General features: G+C 35.9%; 1 protein-coding gene across 1 annotated transcript in view; it reads left to right on the forward strand.

The window, feature by feature from the left end:
- Nucleotides 1–20492, forward strand: part of LOC125237362 (calsyntenin-1) — a 572807-nt gene that overhangs the window by 601 nt on the left and 551714 nt on the right.

The raw sequence follows: 20492 nt of genomic DNA on the forward strand, positions 1-20492 counted from the left end.
TGTCTGATTCACACCGGGTGTTAGCACTTTGTCCCATTTCCGAACGAATTACCTGAGCAGATGAATGAACTGTACTAAAAAAAATATGTTTGTCTCTGCCTAGGGACCTATTCCACCACTGTGTACTTGTAGTCACTTTTAAATAAAAGTTTTTAGGAATTCATTTATGTATATATCAAAAATGTATACTTTACCTAATTTATATAAATATCATCTTTACTATTTGTCACCATTCTAATATTATAAGTAATAGGTTATCTATATATTTACCATGATCATTAAAAATGTATTTTTGTGTTTATTATGGTCTATAAAAAGTGATTCAATTCCAAAGAAAATTAATAAATAACATAGCATCTTTATTTTCAGTTTTAGAGAGGATAGGCATATGAAGCTAGTCAGGAGATAGTTAATAGAAGAAAAAGAAACATAGAAAACCTTGCCCAGGTGTAAGATCCATACAGTCTTCAGTTCTTAGTCCCGGCCAGATCCCGAGTTAAGAAAATCAAGATAACTTTATTAAAAGAGCTATGTTATGAATGCATAACATAGCCCTATTAATGCACTGACATCTAGCCCAATAATTTTGTGATTAGGTTTTTTTTGAGAGTGGATTCTGCATAGTGTGGCACTTAAACCATTTCATCCGAATGATGGTCTGGTAGCGGCTGTTTTAAGTACTAACAAACAGTTTTGCTGTTTTATTCACCAAAAAAATATTCTGAAGTTTGGCAAAATTCAATAGCATGTAAAGTTGTAAATTGGCTAAAAACAGGCAAACTAGAGAATAATAACCCTGGAAAATAGTTCTTGTCATGTACTTTGTTATTATTTATTACATTGGTACCCGTTATTCATAAACATACACTAAAGTTATCAAGCTGATAAAGTTTGTTTGTCCCTTTCTGACGTATTGGTGTGATAGAAAGGGATAAACGAACTTTATCAGCTTGATAACTTTAGTGTATGTTTATGAATAAGGGGGTTATTATTTATCTCAATTGGAGTACTGCAATAGGTGTGTAGGATGTAAGAAAAAATGGCTTTAATCAAACCTCTTAACATTTTTGCCTTGTAAAAAGATTCTGGTATTTTTCTTTTGAATAAAGATCTATTTCAGTATTTTTCAGTATACAATTTATATAAAAGGATGATCAAGTTAATATGAGACCAACAAATTATTAAATAATCAATTAAAAGTATACCTCTACTGTAAAATGAGCTGCATGTGAGGCCACAAGATAATAATATAAAGTGTAGCTGTAGCAACCAATGTTACATAATATTTACCTTTATGAAGGTGATATGTAGATAAGACTGATAAGAGCCAACCTACTTATACTCTCGTAAAACAAGTGTGTGTTAAAGTAGACAGACCAAGCTAACTATGCACGGTTTGACACTTTGACAACAGCCAATGTACATACATTATGTGATGATTATTACTATGATAGTACCTTTTGACAAATTAACATTAATTTCTAAATAAATGTATATGAAGTATCAACACAAAGATTTTTAGTGTTATTTGCGTAATCAATCGTAATAAATAATTAATTTCAAATCTAGTGCTGAAAGCTGATAGCAATTAAATCTAGGTGCTGCCATCGGAGTATACATGTAGGTATTTACATACCATTGTCATCAAAATACGCCTGTTCTACGAATTGATATTGCGTCAGGCCAGAATACCATCTAAACGTGTGGAGTAGGGTTGCCATAAATCCAGGAACGTCACAGGGATAATCTTAAACTACTGTTGTTTCCGTTTTACTCTCAGCTTCAACAATAGTTCTTCAAATTAGTTTTATAACTATACGGCTCGAAACACGTAACTTTAATGCGTGACAGTACACATCAGCGTCTACATTGGAACTGGTTAGTAGATCGTAACTCCATACATTGTCCTGCCAGTTATCCTATTCCTGTGTCCGGGAGTCTCTTCCAGTGTTCGGAATGGATTGTGCAGCTTGTAACAAAGTCGCGTAACAAAAGACGTCCACATTAACGGTACTGACACGTGTTCGTGATACGGTCACGGGATAATGTTCGGTAAATTGTCACAAATGTGGACCCACCTTGAGATACCAAGCCTTTCGACATCGAAGTGACCAAGAGTAAGCCCATTTATAATAATATTAAAAAAAGAAGTGCAACCGATTGTCCCCAGCCACCGTCACAATACTATCGTTATCATAGCTAGCTCTCTCTATCGCTCTACCGTATTAGAGAGAGAAAGATAGAGAAAGCTATAACAATATTGTCGTAGCCGATTGTGACTTTGGCTGTCATGAAACGGGACATGTCTTGGCGTTTTGCAACGTATGGTAACCCTATAGCTGTAGAGCAATTTGCGTGGAAATGCTGCCTTGTTCCGCCATTATTCAAGTTTCAAGGGATTCTAGTTTCAAATGCCGCAAGCTTGTACATGCCGGATAATCTGAAACTTTGAATTAATATGTGTATTGCTAGAACAAACAAACCGAAGTTAATATGTGACGGTGAATGTTCACCGAGGTTATATTGTCTTACAATATAACCTCGCAGGTTGACTGGTGTCAACCAATTAGAATCCTAGGCTAGGCCACTCTAGAACTCTGTCATATTGACATCGTGCTTTATTTGCTATAGAAGTCAGTTTGACTTTTACTGTGAAAGGATTCTACAGTAGCCTAGGATTCAGATTGGTTGACTGTACGTAGGTTTTATGTCTGTACTCACATTACTCAGTACTCACACATCAACTTTGTATTAAAATATAGGTAGATGTTGCTGTATATTGTTTTCCATGTCACTAAATGTTGTATTTTCGAGTAAAAAGCCCTTGTCGGTAACTGCAACATCCACAAAAATTGCCAAAAAATGGTTCTGTATTTACTCTAAGCTTTTTAATGACTTGCAGGGCTAGCACACGATTGTTGCGACAGTATCTCGCCGCGACATCACGTCTTTTTCGAATTGTATTAATGATATAAGGACGCATAATCTATGTCGCGGCGACAATCATGTGCTAGCCCGGCTGGGACTTTTAGAGCCAATATGTATAGCCAGTTTCGCTATTTAATAGTTCTTAAAATTGTAGTTTCCAGTCTCAAGACACTTATACTGCCCATGAGAATTGGGCAAGACTCCTACGCTATCCGCCAGTTAATTGCTTCGCTAAACGAAAAGCTCTTGTGTGCGCGCTACTCATTAAATGTTTCGTTGTAATGTTTAGGTAACAGTACTGTGAGGTTTCCGAGTGAATTTTCTTGTGTTTTGTAGGCAACATTGTTTCTAGCTCGAAATAACTCTATTTACTTTGACCCAAATGCGCGAGTTTATAAAACCTTCAATATTTTAACTATTAGCGCAGAAGTAAGTTTAAAAGTAGAACTTTATCAATAGATGGACCTATACTTAACATGGTGGATGGACAACACTAAAACTCGTCAATAATTTTGTATTTAAAATGATGAATTACTCGTAATGTAAATACACAGAACACTCAGATAGAAAAATTGCCACTTTTCGCCGTTCATATTCAAATATGTATCTTCAAAAGAAAGTTCCATGTCCTATATAAGTTATTGAATCAAAGAACCATTATTATGCGTACACGCATCAAAGAAAGCTAGACGTCCTGGAATGTTGACATTCCAAAGTCAAAAGGTGACAGAATACGCCGACCAACCAGTTTTATTTATAGTTCGTTACCTTTAACGGAATGACTCACTCCAGCTCATTCAAGGACCAATCGAGACAGAAATTATAACTTAATTTATATTTACGATTATTGGGATGAGGATCTCTGTTTAACTTTTTTATACGCTTAACATTTAAAACTGTTTTGTTTTCCCTAACACATAATTATTTATTTATAAAGTTCGAATTTAACGTTATTGAGCGTTGAGCGTCTGTATCATTATATTAAAAATGTTTTTTAATCAAAAAGACCAATAATTAACGAACACAGACATTAAATAACAAAAGGCCATCAAAGGCTAGATAAAAGGCACCAATACAACACACTTCAAAAGGAAAAAAAAACTCGAGAACCATAAATAAACCTTGAACAATGTCACTCGACACCACATCTGTGCAGTTCCGGATATTAAAAAAAACGCACCTGTCGCACTCGTTCAGAAACAGGTTGAAAAAAAAAGCTAGGGGTTTGTCGATGGTTTTTGCGCACATTGAATGTGGCAAACGAGAATTTAAGCACTTGTTGATGGAGTAAGGCAATGGTTTGTTTATTTAGTGATAAGTAGATTGTAAAGATAACAAGACTCAGAGTAACAAGACGAGTTAAGGTTTTGTTAGGATCGTAATATATATATATATTCTGTTATTATAAAAGGTAACTTTAAACCATTATTAAGTGGTATTGTGTGTGTTTATTCACAGCATTACCTGGATAAATGATCGTTAGATTCATAAGTTTAGATAGATTTTAGACGATTACAACAGAAATATGTAATTTCCTTAAAGTTCACTAATCATATCAACATTATGCATCTATTGTTACCTTAATAACCAGTTATTTAGTTGTTCGCGTTTGCCACTTTTAAAGTTAGCTTTTCCGAAGCGTTTGTATTTTTGTTAGTCCAATACAAATGTACTGCGTTCCATTAAATAAGGTGCGCCAATGTAAGCTCAAGCATACTTCCTTTTTAATTTTATATTTTTAAGGGCCGGTTGCATCAAACCGTCTGTCACCGTTAAAACGTTCGTTAAATTTTATTTTATGGGAAGTTCCATAGACGTCTGCTGCGTGACGATGATGTGTCTGTCAATTTGGATGACGCAACTGGCCCTAAGTGGTCTATTGGCTTGGACTAAGGACTTGCGGTACTCAGCCGCGTTATTCCGTGTATTCCGAGATAGAATGTTTTCCTGCCCATGCTATTTAAGGCTTCCCACAGACAGTCTTAAAAATTCATAATCTTAAAAAAAAATTGTATGCAATCTGACAGTTCAAACTGACACTGACAAGACACTGACAGATCTGTCAGTGTCAATTTGCATACAATTTTTTTTTAAGATTATGAATTAATTAGGACTTCCGGTTTCGGGTGCTATCTTAGTGGTATCGTGTCGTGAATAATTTCTCCTTCTTTTGCTCATTAACGTTGTTTAAAGTGTAATATCGATAGCTTATTATGCAGTAAACTAATGTTATAGTGAGAAGCTAATGAAGAATTAATCTCGAAACGCGTTTAGCCCCCTTTTTTGTCATCGACGGCCGATAGTCCACGTGCCCTTGTAAAATCTAGCTATCAATTTACAAGTGCCAACTACCGAACAACGTCGTACTTACCGTACCAAAATCGAATACAATAAGCTTATACCACCTTGACACTGGCAAAATAGTCCCACCAATGGGACTGAGGCCATTTAATTTTAAAAATCTAAGATTATGAATTTTTAAGACTGTCTGTGGGAAGCCTAACCCTTAAATGCATGACCTTGACAAAGATTTATTCAAATTTGAATTTTGACATGCTGTCAATAGAGTCAAAAATGTATGATGCATATATACGTCACTAATATGCATTTAAGGGTTAAGACGAGTCTACATTTTTTAGCTATAGCTTAAAACTTTACTTATTTGATTTTTTTTACAGCGTTTCATAACCGATTATTTAATAAAATAGGTTAACAGCAAAATTGCTCAGCTTTTACCGTGAATTTAAAACATTTGTCCATCAATAAGAAAAAAAGAATACCATTACCATAGATACTTGAATGTATAACAATAAAATGAAATAAGTCTAACAGCTTTAGACCCTTTCGCATGTAAAAATATGTTAATGTATTCGTAAGAGTTGTAAACATTTGATTCATTTATTTATTTACATAGCCGACAGCCGTACATACATAAAAATACAACACGCACAGTGGAAAAAGCACGTATAGGGTTTGACAGCCGTAAAGTAGGCTTTTTTGAAATTATGGCAAAAGTACTCTTATAAGCAAAAACCCACAGATAATAATATGGCAGACACTGAAAACTTAAATGAAATAAATATCGCTGCCAGTGCCAACATTGGAATTATAGTATTTTACACTCAAAATTATTAGAGCCAGTCTACTTGGCAAGCAACAGTGTGAAAATGCTATCATAACTGTCAAGTTCGAATAAATAATGTTAGGTCCCTAAGTATAGTCTGTGGAAACAAAATGATAGCAATGTAATATCCATTCTTAGTTCACACAGAAAGATAACTAATTTCATCAAGTTCATATGAATAATGTTAGATTTGTAAAATACCTATATTCTACGGCAACGGCAGCAAAATGGTTGATAGGGGGGACAGATGTAGTGCATAATAGTTTTCCATCGTATTTTATCGGAAACGTTCGTATTTGTCGTATTAGTTCGGTCAACGTTAGTAACTTAGTAGGTACTTGTACTGAGACTGGCTGAAATATCACGACATGTTCGTGAGTTTTCGTGAAAATACGAAGGAAAAAATATCGTTTACCATTAATGAACAGGCACACTCAAAGATTGAGACAGATGGCGCCACCTTATTACTTACTCCATTGCACAGATAAAGAATTTCATACGTGAGAACGAGAAGATATTTTCTCTCTCTCATACATGTGAATGACAGTGACATGCTTAGACACTTGCACAGGCGCCGCCTGGCGGGATAAAATGTCAGTGTGCCTCCTCATTCTTCTCTTCGCTGAGACACTGAATACCCCAAGAGCTATCCGGTCTTGCTACTACTGGGAAAATAACTTAATTCTATAACAGTACTTTTTATCTCACCAAAAATTAAGTTTGGTAATTTGGTACAGTTTTTTTAGTTAAGCCACCAAAATTTGTGACAAGAAACGTATAATATAATAAAAAAAAGATTATTTTAATTCACTAAAAATCAGGCGAAAATGGTATCAGGACTTTTGTTTTAAATTCGACTACTTTAATTTATGATCTTTATAACACATTAAGAAACCACCTATTTTTGTGAATGATACTTCGTAGTAGCAAAAAGCGGAGTAATTAAATTAGTTATGACGCAAGCAATAATAGGACAAGTGAAGTTATGGTTGTTTTGTATCTACATTATGTGTTGAAACACTATGTCTACTGAAACCACCCTAAAAACAAAACGGAAGTTCAGTATTTTACTATCTCAGAATAACATTCAGGGCAAAAATTATATCAGCAAAAAAATTGGAACAGACTTTTCGTTAAGATCAAAATAAAGAAGTATAAAAAATAATCCACCTTTAAATGCACGCCACGAAGCGCTAAAATCTGTACTGAAAGAAGTATTTTCATATTTTTAATTTACCTACAAACTCTACTATTGACGATGTCATTTTCTGCATTATTTCAAAAGTTAGTTATTCATTCGTATTTTCATTACATCGCGGTATAATAATATATTTCGCCACCTTCACTATCGCTTAAGAGGCCTTACTCCTAAAGACGAGCGTTTTTTGCAAAATGGAACCTTTTTCATTCAAAATTATAAAGAAACTATAAATGATTATTAAAAAAATGATAATGTTCCTAAAAGTACATATCTTAAGCTAGAAAGTCAATTGGTACTACTTTAAAATATGTCTTTTTATACTTCCGAAAAATCAGTTTTTTCGGAAGACGTTTTCAAATTTCGTAGTGGGATAGCTCGTTTAGAATCGTGATTGTGCTGTTAAAAATGTTATTTGGGGTAATAAATGATCACAATCCTATTTGTTATATCCTGTACGAGTTAGCTAATACTTTGACATTTTAAGATTTACTTGAAATGGTGGATAAATAACCTTCCGTATCCTCCCCATTTTTTCGATAAAAAGAGGTTTACATTATGTATTTTTCCTGCGATTCCTGCATTTTTTGTAACTCTTAAATAATATTATCCTAAACTAGAACTTCTTATTGACCTATAAAAAAAAAATCATACATATAAGACATACCTTTCTGTCGATAGATATGTTTTTAAAACACCTAAAATTCGAATAAAAGACACTGTGCTAACGCGAGCCCGCTCAGTCTGCGCCGAGCGCTCGAAGACAACGGACCTGCGTTTGATCGTCCGGCGCACCTAGCTTTCGTAAGCAGCGCGATAGTTCCGAGAAGTGCCGTAAACTGCGACTAAACAAATCTTGATCCTTTTTACACCTTATGCAATTTTAGCATTCGACATGCTTTTCATATGATTTTGGATTTTAAGTTATACGTGAAGTTTGTTGAGAGTTTGAATTATTATTATATTTTGGGACCAGGATGAGGTTCTGGTTCTCATGATGATGGAGTCAGGCAGGAGATGTTCAACAGAACTGCTATTCTACTTATCATAACGCCACCATGTTTGGGCTCATTAGATTTGGGCTGATGAGCACCATCGATCTAGATGAGGTCCAAGGTCTCATGATGGAGTCAGGAGGTGGTCAACAGAACTGCTATTCTCCTCATCATAACCCCATCATGTTTGGGCTCATTAGATTTGGGCTGACGAGCACCATCGAACTAGATGAGGTCCAAGGTCTCATGATGGAGTCAGAGGTGGTCAACAGAACAGCTATTCTCCTCATCATAACCCCATCATGTTTGGACTCATTACATTTGGGCTGACGAGCACCATCGAACTAGATGAGGTCCAAGGTCTTATGATGGAGTCAGGAGGTGGTCAACAGAACTGCTATTCTCCCCATCATAACCCCATTATGTTTGGGCTCATTAGATTTGGGCTGACGAGCACCATCGAACTAGATGAGGCCCAGGGTCTCATGATGGAGTCAGGAGGTGGCCAACAGAAATGCTATTCTCCTCATCATAACCCCATCATGTTCGGGCTCATTAGATTTGGGCTGACGAGCACCATTGAACTAGATGAGGTCCAAGGTCTTATGATGGAGTCAGGAGGTGGTCAACAGAACTGCTATTCTCCTCATCATAACCCCATCATGTTTGGGCTCATTAGATTTGGGCTGACGAGCACCATCGAACTAGATGAGGTCCAGGGTCTCATGATGGAGTCAGGAGGTGGCCAACAGAACTGCTATTCTCCTCATCATAACCCCATCATGTTCAGGCTCATTACATTTGGGCTGACGAGCACCATGGAACTAGATGAGGTCCAAGGTCTTATGATGGAGTCAGGAGGTGGTCAACAGAACTGCTATTCTCCTCATCATAACCCCATCATGTTTGGGCTCATTAGATTTGGGCTGACGAGCACCATCGAACTAGATGAGGTCCAGGGTCTCATGATGGAGTCAGGAGGTGGTCAACAGAACTGCTATTCTCCTCATCATAACCCCATCATGTTTGGGCTCATTAGATTTGGGCTGACGAGCACCATCGAACTAGATGAGGTCCAGGGTCTCATGATGGAGTCAGGAGGTGGCCAACAGAACTGCTATTCTCCTCATCATAACCCCATCATGTTCGGGCTCATTACATTTGGGCTGACGAGCACCATGGAACTAGATGAGGTCCAAGGTCTTATGATGGAGTCAGGAGGTGGTCAACAGAACTGCTATTCTCCTCATCATAACCCCATCATGTTTGGGCTCATTAGATTTGGGCTGACGAGCACCATCGAACTAGATGAGGTCCAGGGTCTCATGATGGAGTCAGGAGGTGGCCAACAGAACTGCTATTCTCCTCATCATAACCCCATCATGTTCGGGCTCATTAGATTTGGGCTGACGAGCACCATTGAACTAGACGAGGTCCAAGTTCTCATGATGGAGTCAGGAGGTGGTCAACAGAACTGCTATTCTCCTCATCATAACCCCATCATATTTGGGCTCATTATAAATATGTGGAAGGTCGTTAATAATAATAATAAATGGAAAAAATGTTTTATTAGGGTACCCCTACATATAAAGAGGGGGCAGATATTTTTTTTCATTTCAACCCCAACGTGTGATATATTGTTAGATAGGTATTTAAAAATGAATTAGGTTTTACTAAGATCGATTTTTGATAATTTTCATATTTTCGGAAATAATCGCTCCTAAAGGAAAAAAAGTGCGCCCCCCCCCCCCCCCCTATAACTTTTGAACCATATGTTTAAAAATATGAAAAAAAATCACAAAAGTAGAACTTTACAAAGACTTTCTTTGAAAATTGTTTTGAACTTTATAGGTTAGTTTTTGAGAAAAATACGGAAAACTACGGAACCCTACACTGAGCGTGGCCCGACACGCTTTTGGCCGGTTTTTATGTTATTTTAATACTTTTCTGTGCTATTCATACATTGTCACCCTAGGGGATTCAGTATTGACAGCTTCTTTTTTTTCTTTCTGCATATATTTCTTTCCGCTTGTAAGTTTGTTGTAAATAAGACTGCTTGCACTTACATTGACATTATAATTACATAATGCTATTAAATTAAATCTAATGAAGCGTTGTTTTATTTCCTAAATCTCAAAACCCTCTAAATCGAATATGTATAGTAATGAGCAAAAATTTTACCGCAGGCTTTCCAAACCGACGATGTTTGATCAGCTACTTTTAGAACGAACATGTACATATTTTGATTTTCACCCTTTAAATTTTAAAAACATTTTAAAGTTTAAAATGTTTCTAAGACGCAATGTTTTGCAAATTTGGTCACGCCATGCACAGTTAAACTGTGGAATGAATTGTCGCCAGCGGTATTTCCGGACCAATGCGACCTTCAAACCTTCAAGAAAAGAGCGTACATCCATCTTAAAGGCCGGCAACGCACCTCCAACACTTCTGGTGCTTCTGGTGTCCATGGGCGGCAGTCATCGCTTACCATCAGGCAGCCTATCTGCTCGTTTGCCTCCTATCCCATAAAAAAACGTTTAATATTTTTTAAGAAAAAAAAAACCGCCGCCTTTCGGGTTCTGGTGAAAGCTACTTGCGAATGTTGGATTATGTAGAAATGTGTAGGTATTTTTTAAAACTGCTTTTAATGCTTTAATTATTTGATGGCAACACAAATCAATATACGTATAACGCTAAGGTTTGAGGAGTTTCTCAATTCCTCATGAATCCGATTATAAGAAATCGAAGCTTGACAAACTTTGACTTGAAAACTCAATATGCTTAACAAACATAACTAAATAAATGTCACTGTTCTGAACTTAAATGCATGCTTTTCTTACAAAAATACCAAAGTCACTATGAGTGTGCCGTTCAGATTTGAGGAGTTCGGTTCTGACCATCATCAGCAGTTCCACTGCACCAAATGTCACTGTTCTGGACGTAAGTGCATGCTGTTCTTATAATAATACCAAAGTCACTATAAGCGTGCCGTTCAGATTTGAGGAGTTTGGTTCTGAGTGTTCTGACCATCATCAGCAGTTCCACTGCACCAAATATCACTGTTCTGGACTGGACGTAAGTGCATGATGTTCTTATAAGAATACCAAAGTCACTATAAGTGTTCCGTTCAGATTTGAGAAGATCGGTTCTGACCATCATCAGCAGTTCCACTGCACCAAATGTCACTGTTCTGGACGAAAGTGCATGCTGTTCTTATAAAAATACCAAAGTCACTATAAGCGTGCCGTTCAGATTTGAGAAGTTCCGTTCTGGCCATCATCAGCAGTTCCACTGCACCAAATGTCACTGTTCCGTACCTAAATGCATGCTGTTCCTTTAAAAACACAAAAATCACCATACGTATGCCTTTCAGATTCGAGGAGTTCCCTCGATTACTCCAGGATCCCATCATCAGAACTGGGTTCTGAGAAAAATGGGACCAATCTGTATTCATATACATTCAATTTTTTTTTTTTTTAATCGGTCCAGTAACAACGGAGATATCGAGGAACAAACATAAAAAAATGAAAAAAAAATAAACATACAGACGAATTGAGAACCTCGCCTCAAATCTCTCAGATTTGAGGCGACGGTTAAAAAGTGACACATCATGAGCAGTTCCAATGCACCAAATGTCACTGTTCTGGACGTAAGTGCATGCTGTTCTTATAAAAATATGAAAGTCACTATAACTGTGATAATTTCCGAAAATATTAATATTATCAAAAAAACCGGCCAAGAGCGTGTCGGGCCACGCTCAATGTAGGGTTCCGTAGTTTTCCCTATTTTTCTCAAAAACTACTGAACCTATCAAGTTCAAAACAATTTTCCTAGAAAGTCTTTATAAAGTTCTACTTTTGTGATTTTTTTCATATTTTTTAAACATATGGTTCAAAAGTTAGAGGGGGGGGACGCACTTTTTTTCCTTTAGGAGCGATTATTTCCGAAAATATTAATATCATCAAAAAACGATCTTAGTAAACCCTTATTGATTTTTAAATACCTATCCAACAATATATCATACGTTGGGGTTGGAATGAAAAAAATTATCAGCCTCCACTTTACATGTAGGGGGGTACCCTAATAAAACATTTTTTAGCATTTTTTATTTTTGCACTTTGTTGGCGTGATTGATATACATATTGGTACCAAATTTCAGCTTTCTAGTGCTTACGGTTACTGAGATTATCCGCGGACGGACGGACGGACAGACAGACATGGCGAAACTATAAGGGTTCCTAGTTGACTACGGAACCCTAAAAACGATCTTAGTAAACCCTTATTCATTTTTAAATACCTATCCAACAATATATCACACGTTGGAGTTGGAATGAAAAAAAAAATCAGCCCCCACTTTACATGTAGGGGGGTACCCTAATAAAACATTTTTTTCCATTTTTTATTTTTGCACTTTGTTGGCGTGATTGATATACATATTGTTACTAAATTTCAGCTTTCTAGTGCTTACGGTTACTGAGATTATCCGCGGACGGACGGACGGACGGACGGACGGACAGACGGACAGACAGACATGGCGAAACTATAGGGGTTCCTAGTTGACTACGGAACCCTAAAAAACAGAAATCACTATTAAACTATTCTCTAATTTCAAGTTCCTAACTAAAATTTTCCTAATAAAAAAAAAACAAATTGATCCCGCTACAAACTTTCACTCCCTTTTTCCCTCTACTAGGGGTGTAAATTTTCATAATCGATTCTTATCTCTTCGAAATTTTGTTAATGCAATCTATACAAATTTCGACTTTCTAGCTTTCGTAGTTTCGGCTCAGCGGTGTTGGTTGTTGAATCAATCAATTAGGAAACCTGTATTTATATATGTATATGTAGACTACTATACTTTTACTACATTCATACACCTTATTTACTACTACCATACCATGAACAGGAAATTCCCCGTATAAAATTGAAAATTATGTTATTACCAATTTAATTCAAAACTATCAAGATTATTTGTGTCGGCGTTGAAACGCGCGTTGAGTTGCAGGTGCTCGCGTACCGAGCGCCAACGCCATCTATCGATGGCCGTTTCGTGAAATTGATGAGCGCTCTAAGGAATAAGGAGTCTTAAATACGTCGTGGGTTCGATCCTCGGCAGTGGAAATCTTTTTTTCTTGTTATTATTTTTTTATCTTTTACACCCTTTTCAACCCTCTCTTTTTAAATATTGATTTTTTAGTATTAGATTTACAACCCGTTTCATTGAAATTTTGTTAGACACATGTAATGCAATAAGTTTAAATATTGTCTTTCAGTATTAGTATTGATTGAAGGTAACCTAAGGTTCAACATCGTGCGTCGTTACTACTAACCGCAATACTCTGTCTTAGTTAACCATCGCTAGACGTTATGCCCTTGTAATAAGGATTACAAGTGTACAGTGACAGTTGTCCGGTATGACTCATAGATTTATATATCATTAAGCTAGATTGAGTTGTTAGGCCAAAAAGTGTGTCCACATGAGAGGGTTGTTGGGGCTGGTGTCCCTCTCGCACTTATTGCCACTGTCAAAATTATTTGAATGACGTCATCACTGTCATTATTTGGGGATACCAGTCAATATTCAAAGTTACTACCAAATCTACTAATACCGAATTAAAGGTTTTTTTTAATTGCGCAAATCTTTGGTTTTATGGCTTCATAATAATGACTTACCAATTCATTACAAGGTATTAATATCCTTGCTTCGATATAATACAAAAATAATTTAAGAAGTTTAGTTATCATACAGGTAAAAATACTACTACTGTAGCTCTTTACTCTTTAACACTGGTCACAGGTGCGAGAGGGACACCAGCCCCAACTTTGACCCTCTCATGTGGACACACTTTTACTAGTCTGATAAGAACGCCTTTCTGCACCGGTGATAAAGTTCAATTTAGTATGGCAAAAAAAGTGTGAGCTCAGTCCCTATTGAAAGTCCATGGTATGAGTCAATGAAAAATTGGCTAAATAGTAATCAGAAAACAAACAAAAAGGGTAGAATATATTTCTTATAAGTTATTTCTGTGGATTACATTACAAAATGAATGTATTATACATTATATAGATGTAATTGTATAGATTTCAATGAATAATTTTATTTGTTCAAATTAATGACTTTCAAGAAACAAAAACTATTGAGTCGCTATTAGACCGTTTTCACATTATCCGATCCGATAACGGATGTCGGAAGGATATCAATAGAAGAATCCAAGATTCCGTCTGTAATGTATGGAATATCGGTCCGACATCCGATATCGGATCGGATAATGTGAAAACGTACTACATTTTACTCTTTTTAATACCAAGATTAATTAGAGTCAGTTGTATGGTCGGTACGTAGTGTAAATAAAAAGTCGAAAAGTAGGTCCTTTCTATACTTTTTGCTATGTATTTTATATTTCAATGGGCAGGCTTTTGTACCCATATTACAGTACTTTCAATATGTGCTATCCTATAATTAAATTCGAACACTCGCGTATTAGACACTTCTAATATTATTTGAATGGCGTTACCAACATTAAATCTCCTTTTGAAAATAAATTTTAAAGAATATCCCACACTATCAGATCAGAACCACTGGTATTTAATTTAAAACAAATGCCTATAATAAATAAATCCGATAAACCTTTGGGTTGTCTGCTGTCGAATTTAATTATTTTCATAAAAAATATTTTAATTTGTATCCTTCCAGCTCGAGATTCTTGGAAGCCTTGTAAATTTTTCTTTGTGCAACAAGATATGACATTTATTTCAGGAAATTTACACATACATACATTACATACATTTATTGTAATAAACAGAGTACAAGTGACCAAGAAAAAGATGATACAGTAGGGTATTTTTAAAGTTTATGTAATGAAGAAGTAAAATTGCGGCCTTTTTTAGGTATTTATATTTATGGAATAAATTGGAAATATCTAATACCTACATACTTATTATATATTGGTAGCGGCTCCATTCGTTCAATATTCGTTCGCAATTCATTTTGACATATAAGTCATTTGAGCATATTATGACAAAAGGTATTTTGATAAAGAGTTTTTAGTGTGTGGCAGTTCCATTTGCAATTTTGATACTTAGGTCTTTATACACTATGTTGGTTATGGCATGAACGATTTTTTTCCTAAGCAGATAAGAAGTTAACGTTATTAGCATCAACAAGAATGTTATAAATGCAATTTAGACCCAGATTTTTAAAACATTTTTGTTATGGTATATTTAATGTCATTGCAGTAGCTTGTACTCATCAACTTATAATATAAATAAAACCTTAAAAAATGAATTAAAAAAGCTGTAAAAACGTATGCGACGACTGAGATTTGAACTCGTGACCCGTGGCTTGTAAGTCTAACGATAATCGCCGGGGCTATACCTGGCCGTGACATATGGGTCGAAATTAGACTTTGCATAGCTTTCGCGTGTTTGTAACAAGCGTTGCTTCAACGATTCTGAAGAATGGAAGAATACATTTCACAAGATGACGGCGATCTGTCAAATGGTAGAAGAGAAAAACGTGAGATAGATGTATGTACTGACAAGTATATACTCTTTTCGACGACTGTCAAATCGCATGCCTAAAATAAATGTGTAATTTTTTTAATTACTTTGGACTTTATTATCGGTGGGAAACGTCTGTTTTTAATCTACTTAAAATATTACTTATGTAGAAACAGGCATGCAATGAGGAGGAACACTCAAAGGATATGACAGATGGCGCCACCCTATTAGTCCGTGAGACGTGAGAGCGAGAAGCTGATAATTATGTTTTTCTCTCTCTCACATATGAATGACAGTGACATGCATAGGCGCCGCCTGGCGGGGTAAAATGTCAGTGTGCCTCCTCATTTACGTTAATGTGTAATAGAAGAATAGAATAAAAAGCATGCGACACGGCTCATCACCTACCCTCGGCCCAGCTCCACCGGCGTTGTGGTTTGCCATATGGATTCCTAAATGTAAGACACTAAGGTCCAAACCAAACCACGCAAAAAATGTAAATATATTAAATAAATTAAAGTATTTAATAAAGGTCAAACTTATTGGGTGGATTATTATGCTGTTAATATTGTTAAATAGGGACAATAAAAGTCAACCTCGTACTATTATCTGTTTCGAATTTGCCCGGTCAAATATTTAGATTTTTTTATTTCCATATAAATATATTGGTGGTTTTTATATGTTAAATATCTGAAAAATTATGTGCTATTGATTTCTGCTTAAAAATATCTGTTATTATATCAGTTCTAGAGCACGTTAGACAAAATTCAAAAATTCTATATCAATAAAAATAGTCTTATTTCCCGTCATATATTTAGGTGGCTTCGGGTTGTAAACCTTAAAACTGATTTTTTCTACATGTTTCCACCATTAAATTACTGTGAGGTATTTTGCTGAAAGAAAACGCTTATTTTCTAGGCGTAGTTTTTTTTAATATCTTCCATTCCAAACTATTGGTGGATTCGAAAATATAGGTTTTTTAAATTGCGATTAAGCGCTGTATATGAAATAAAACTACTGTTATAGAATTATTTTCAAAAATATCGTACCGGTCTTAGGCTAAAATAGCTACTTAAATGTTTAGAATTCTGAGGCCATGACCCTCGTTCCGGGTCTTTTCTGATGCAAAGGCTGTTGTATCGCAATTCAGCACCTTTGCATCTGAGAGGGCCCGGAACGAGTTTTGTGAATAGAATTCAGTTTTATAGTAATGTTAGTTTTAATAGAGTAGTACTTATATTAATTAGTATTTTTAAGTTAGTTTTACATGTACCCTCGGTACATGTAAAACTAACTACAGTCTTTTGAATAAATATATCTTATACTTTTAAACGAGCAATTCTTGTATATTTATTTATTTATTTATTTATATATTTATTTACACTGACGATCTCGGAAACCGCTCTAACGATTTAATCGGTCTAACTTATCCTTAGGTCCCGGAAAACGCGAATTTTCGAGTTTTTATGCGTTTTTCTTCGCGCGCCATCTCGTGTGCAGTAGTTGTACTGTTAAGACAGAATTCTTTCGGTCGATGTAAGTACTATTTATTGCAAACACTAGATGGCGACACAGGTCAAGGCTAAAACGAATAGAAAAATACACTATTTGAGTTTTTGTGGCGAAATGCGCGCCATCTCGTGTGGAGTAGTTGTCACAAGATGACGGCGATCTGTCAAATGGTAGAAGAGAAAAACGTGAGATAGATGTATGTACTGACAAGTATATACTCTTTTCGACGACTGTCAAATCGCATGCCTAAAATAAATGTGTAATTTTTTTAATTACTTTGGACTTTATTATCGGTGGGAAACGTCTGTTTTTAATCTACTTAAAATATTACTTATGTAGAAACAGGCATGCAATGAGGAGGAACACTCAAAGGATATGACAGATGGCGCCACCCTATTAGTCCGTGAGACGTGAGAGCGAGAAGCTGATAATTATGTTTTTTCTCTCTCTCACATATGAATGACAGTGACATGCATAGGCGCCGCCTGGCGGGGTAAAATGTCAGTGTGCCTCCTCATTTACGTTAATGTGTAATAGAAGAATAGAATAAAAAGCATGCGACACGGCTCATCACCTACCCTCGGCCCAGCTCCACCGGCGTGGTGGTTTGCCATATGGATTCCTAAATGTAAGACACTAAGGTCCAAACCAAACCACGCAAAAAATGTAAATATATTAAATAAATTAAAGTATTTAATAAAGGTCAAACTTATTGGGTGGATTATTATGCTGTTAATATTGTTAAATAGGGACAATAAAAGTCAACCTCGTACTATTATCTGTTTCGAATTTGCCCGGTCAAATATTTAGATTTTTTTATTTCCATATAAATATATTGGTGGTTTTTATATGTTAAATATCTGAAAAATTATGTGCTATTGATTTCTGCTTAAAAATATCTGTTATTATATCAGTTCTAGAGCACGTTAGACAAAATTCAAAAATTCTATATCAATAAAAATAGTCTTATTTCCCGTCATATATTTAGGTGGCTTCGGGTTGTAAACCTTAAAACTGATTTTTTTCTACATGTTTCCACCATTAAATTACTGTGAGGTATTTTGCTGAAAGAAAACGCTTATTTTCTAGGCGTAGTTTTTTTTAATATCTTCCATTCCAAACTATTGGTGGATTCGAAAATATAGGTTTTTTAAATTGCGATTAAGCGCTGTATATGAAATAAAACTACTGTTATAGAATTATTTTCAAAAATATCGTACCGGTCTTAGGCTATGAAAGATAATTTCATAAAAGTTTAAAGTCGAAGTCAGGTGCGACTAAGGTCAATCACTGGCCAGTTTATAATAATAATAAAAAAAGTCCTCTCAGAGACGCGGTTAGCTACTTGAATGAAAAGTAAGGATAACCCTTTGTCTAGTGCTAGACTTAACTGTTTAACCAGAGTTTATATTACAATGGCTTCCGCTATATGCCATTGTTCTACGGAATAATTTATGCAGATGGTGCCCTGGGTTTGGTATTGGTGCAAAGAAACTTGGCTCCGACTTAGGTTTGTTATGTTTATGTCTGTCTATTGTGTGGGAAATCGAGTTGTTATAGGGAAATTTCAATAGGTAAAGCCTGCTCAGGAATATATGACTACGCGCCATTGCGGAATTTCATTAGAACTGTTTTCTTCATAATTTAATTCATAATTTATTGCATATCATGTGGTACAAAACAGGTGTTACTATAAGGTAGGTTCACACCAGGGATGTAACGGATGTGGTTTTAACGGAACCGGAAGCGGAAGCGGAAGTTTTGAATTTAGTTTAACGGAAGCAGAAGCGGAACCGGAACCAGAAGCGGAAGTTATAGATGTTAAAAACGAAATGAAAAAATACCACATAGGTATAACATAAACCAAAACTAATTAAATTACCTAGAACTTTTAGGTGTTTACTGTTCAGCCTGTAATCAGCAGTTTGTAATCAGCCTTTAGGCCCACTTAGGTTTTAAAAACGAAAAGAAAAGTAACCTGATATTTTATCTTAAGTATATCATTCATTACAATCCAAAAATTAAAAACACCTTGAACTTTAAGATTGTTTGTTGTTTAGGTAATCACTAAAAATCACATAAGAATCCTTTTAAACCTTTATTATGCCGTAAAAGGTTTTAGAAACGAAAAGAAAACTTACTCGTGCACCACTGAATAGTTGTTCACTCGCTACTAACTAGGTGGACAGGACAAATATTGGCGCGCAATGGAATGAAGCGATTAATGTTTAGTATCGCAGCACGTGGCAAGCGGAGAGATGAGCGAATGATAGGTATAGACCTGTTGGTCTTTGATGTACGCCGCTCATGTCCCACCGTCGCGCTAGGTTCCGACATCCGTTATAACTTCCGTTTGAAAAATAACAGAACCGGAACAGAAGCGGATGTGTAAAACAAAACGGAAGTTCCGCAGTAACGGAAGCAGAAGCAGAACTCCGTTACATCCCTGGTTCACACATGAACCCTGTTAGGGCACAGCAAGTATTCCTTAAAACTAGATTAAAACTAGGAGGTGCAGGTACTATTCATAAATTACAGTTATTATTCGCATTTTATACCACTTATGTTTAAAGCATAAGGCTAAGAGCTGGATTTATATAATTTTGGTACATTTATAATTGTATTATATTCGATACTTATTTATTAACCGATTTCAAAAAAGGAGGAGGTTCTAGAGGAGACTAAGGGACCGAATCCGGAACACTACGCTGCGCTCAAAAACTCAGATAATGGATGTGGCTCGGAAAGCGGCCAAGTTAAAGTGGGACTGGGCTGGCCACGTCTGTCGCATGCCGGATGACTTATGGGCCAAGAATACCACGCAGTGGGAGCCTCTCGAGTCAAATCGAGGATCCGGCAGACCTCGTCGGCGATGGCGGGATAACTTAGACTCCTTTTTGAGAGACTGGTCAGTTGTCGCACAAAACCGAGAGGAATGGAAAAAGAGGGGGGAGGCCTTTGCCCAGCAGTGGGACACAATAGGCTCATAATAATAACAATAATAAGGAGGTTCTCAAATCAACTTTTTTTTTAAATCTATAATTCTTATTGGTAATATTTTAAACTATTTATATTTAATTTCTCATGTACAGAGTAACTTTTATAAATTCGCAAGCCTTAAGTAGGTATGTAATTATATTGAATATAAATTAAATTTATTAATTATTTATTTGGGTAAAGATTCGTCTTCTAGGTACTCGTCTATAGAGTAATAGCATTTTTTGATAAGTAAATC

This window comes from Leguminivora glycinivorella, chromosome 21, assembly GCF_023078275.1.
Source record: "Leguminivora glycinivorella isolate SPB_JAAS2020 chromosome 21, LegGlyc_1.1, whole genome shotgun sequence".
Lineage (NCBI taxonomy): Eukaryota > Metazoa > Arthropoda > Insecta > Lepidoptera > Tortricidae > Leguminivora > Leguminivora glycinivorella.